This window comes from Cornus florida, unplaced genomic scaffold, assembly GCF_030987335.1.
Source record: "Cornus florida cultivar Cherokee Brave unplaced genomic scaffold, ASM3098733v1 CherokeeBrave_3.0.0_Hap2_Chr03, whole genome shotgun sequence".
NCBI classification, from domain to species: Eukaryota; Viridiplantae; Streptophyta; class Magnoliopsida; order Cornales; family Cornaceae; genus Cornus; species Cornus florida.
In genome coordinates this window covers 46678927-46682905 of record NW_026775573.1, presented here as the reverse complement: position 1 = coordinate 46682905, position 3979 = coordinate 46678927, and positions in this window count along the sequence as shown.

Here is a 3979-nt window from a genome sequence, read left to right as displayed (position 1 = left end):
TTTTTTTGTTTTCTCTGATTTCAGTTTTAGTGGAGAGAAAAACAAAGATCAGCTTCTCGGTGTCATCTATACGGTGATGTGAAATTCAGAGGAGAATTTGAGTTACTTTTAACTTTTTTGATCCAAGTGGTGCTAAATCACTGGTCATTTGTACATTGTACCACATAAATTTAATTTTTATTTTATTATATATATATATATATATCTAAATTTCAAAATTTAAATTAGTTTTCCTTTATAACATTGTTGAAAATATTCTTTTTAATGTTTTGTAATAACATTTGGGCATAATAAGAATAAATGCGACATTTATAAATCACCCATGGCTTGGAGTACTATAAAAGAGCTTTGAGGTGAGTCCATTTTAAGGGTGCCAAGGGGTTGAAAGAAAGTTTAAGATAGGAAGGAGACTTAAGCACCATAAAGGGTATGAAGTAAGCTCATTATAAGGGTGTCAAGAGTTGAAAGTAAGTCTAAGAAAGTGAAGAAAGAGATATCTTTCCATGAAATTTCGAAGAGGTTCCAATGAAGTTTTCGGCGGACGAACCTAAATACGGTGAGACTCCGATGAATGTTTTAACCATCAAACCATAATTCCGACAATGATTCTGGTGACCATAATTGAATTTTGACGAGGTTCCAACAAAGTTTTGGTGAATGAACCTAAATACGGTGAGACTCCAGTAAATGTTTCAACCATCAAATCCTAATTCTGACAATGATTCTGGCGATAGGAATTGAAATTTTGGTGAATGAACCTAAATAAGGTGAGACTCCAACAAATATTTCAACCATCAAATCCAAACACTAACAATGATTCTGGCAATCAGAATTGAAATTTGACGAGGTTCCGACGAAGTTTCAAGTGAATATACCTAGATAAGATGAGACTTCAGCAAAGGTTTTAACCATCAAATTTTGATTCGGATGATGATTATGGTGATTAGACTTGAAATTCTAACCTACTTCCCACAACCAAATTGTAAGCATGCCAAACGGGTAATATTTCTAACTTACACTTACTAGATTCATAATTTTCTTTTATTTCAAGAGATATTTTCTTAGGAAAATTCTTTGAAACTATTTCAAATTGGAAATTTTGTTTTGAATTTTAAACTTAGATGAATACAAATGTTTACTGATTGATATATCTAACATAATTTTGTTGAATCCTGGAGATATTCCTACCATTTAATTTTTCCATTGCATTTATGACACTTGATTTTAAATTATGATTTATAATTTTATTTAATTCTATTTTTAAAAAATGTATCATATATTCAATTCTTTATTCCTATATTACAAATATGAAGGGTGGAGATCACTTCACATGAGATGTTGTAATACCCCTAATTTTAAAAGGATAGTCTCGGTATTTATTTATTTGTTTTAATTATATTTTTAATTATTTAATTGATTATTTAACTAATTGGTTATAAGTTTAATTGAATTAAGTGTTACTTGAGTATTTGATTATGTGTCTATATGTTATTTGTATTTGTTTATGTGTTAATTGTTCAATTAGATTATGTGTTTAAATGGTGTTTTCATTAATTGTAAATTAAATATTTTCTTTTATTTTCTTATTTTCTTTTATTTTTCTTTTATGGTTATGGTTAGTAGTAATGAACTAACCAATTAGGTCCCATTGACTACTTGGATAGGAGGTTGGATGGGTACGAATTATTATCCGTTGATAGTTGTGTATATATATATATTATATACATATATAAAAGGGAAAGTAATTTATTTATTACTTTTATGGTAACTTGGGTAGTAATATTTAATTTGATGTATATGTTTTATATTTAAATAATAAAAATATACATAGATTTGATACGTGTTATATTTTAAGTTACTTTATAATATTATGGTAATTTAAGTATTATTGGATAATGCATTAATAAATAATGGGTAATTTATTAATTAGTTTTATGGTAACTTAGGTAGTAATATTTAATCTGATGTACATGTTTTATATTTAAATAATAAAAATATATATAGATTTGATACGTGTTATGTTTTAAGTTACTTTATAATATTATGGTAACTTAAGTATTATTGGATAATGCATTAATAAATAATGGGTAATTTATTAGTTACTTTTAAGGTAACTTGGGTAGTAATATTTAATCTGATGTATATATTTTATATTTAAATAATAAAAATATACATAGATTTGATACGTGTTATATTTTAAGTTACTTTATAATATTATGGTAACTTAAGTATTATTGGATAATGCATTAATAAATAATGGGTAATTTATTAATTACTTTTATGGTAACTTGGGTAGTAATATTTAATATGATATATATGTTTTATATTTAAATAATAAAAATATACATAGATTTGATACGTGTTATGTTTTAAGTTACTTTATAATATTATGGTAACTTACGTATTATTGGATAATGCATTAATAAATAACGGGTTATTTATAATTACTTCTACGGTAACTTGGATAGTAATATTTAATCTGATGTATATGTTTTATATTTAAAAAATAAAAATATACATAGATTTGATACGTTTAATGTTTTAAGTTACTTTATAATATTATGGTAACTTATGTATTATTGGATAATCCATTAATAAATAATGGGATGTGTATAATTTATTTATTTAATAAAGATATACATAAATTATATACGTAACATATTTTACTTACCTTTTTAATATTTTAATATTTATTTTTTTTTAAGCTGACTTGGATTGGGAAAAGGGTTAGGATTATTTTATTTAACTTATAAATATATAGCTATAGGTCATAAAAGGGGGCTAGAAATATTCACGTGATATATTCTAGAGAGAGAGTTAGAGAAGGAAGGAAGAAAAGGAAGGAAGGAGGAGAAAAACCCTGTAAAAAGAAGATCAAGGAAGAAGAAGTTTAACTTTTGAAATCTCTTTCCCTTTGATTCTTGTTTCTGTACATGTCTAGGAAATTCTTGGATTTATTAAACACAGAAAATTAAATAATTATGCATGTTTAATTGGATTAGAACATTAGTTTTATGAAATTGATTCATATCTGCTCTTGTGTTATGAATTGATAATTGCATGATTTTGATTTGATTTCTAATGTGAATTTTTATATGTTTAAATTATGTATTTTTCATATCTGTGGAATGATGGAACGTAGAAACATACCTAGGATTCCTTAACATTAAATAGGGACTAGGTTTGGGGTTAAATAAATTTAAAGAGACTCAATCATAATGATGCTTGCTATTTGAATGTTTTAAACAAATGAATGGATTTAATCTTTTAAAATGTTTTAGCAATTGAGATTAAATGTGTAGGATGAATTGGATATGGAGAATACTTATTTGAAGGTATAATAAAATATCATCATGTATAAGATTCAGTTTGTGTAGGACATATGATGTAGGAAGCTTAAATAAATAATAAGTAATTCCTATATTGTGATAACTTGATATCATATTATCATAGTTATTTCTGGATTATTTGATGTATTTCCTTAATTGTTTCATCAATTGTTGGATTGTGTGGTTTAATGCACCGGTATGGGATGGTGGCATTCTAGGGACGGATTAACTTATCAGTTAAGTCTTACCTATTTTATATAAGAGAATGGATTAACTAAAATGTTAAGTCCTACTTATATTCAAGTCAGGTCGGTTGAACAAGTTGAATGACTTATAGATGATTAATTTATTATATAAGGGAATGGATTAACTAAAATGTTAAGTCATACTTATATTCAAGTTAGGTCAGTTGAATGACTTATGGAGGATTAATTTATACTGGATATAATGGTTACTAGATTATATATATATATGATATGAGCTTGAGTCTCAAGATTAATGGTTAGGACGCGTATATTGCCAGGAATGTGTAGCTAGATATAGTGTAATTGTGTACCCTGGTAGGTTTAAGTACTCATGCCCACTATATGTGCATTTTGCATGTTACCTACTATTCAGGTTGAGACAACCATATAGTCTAGTGAAGTTCC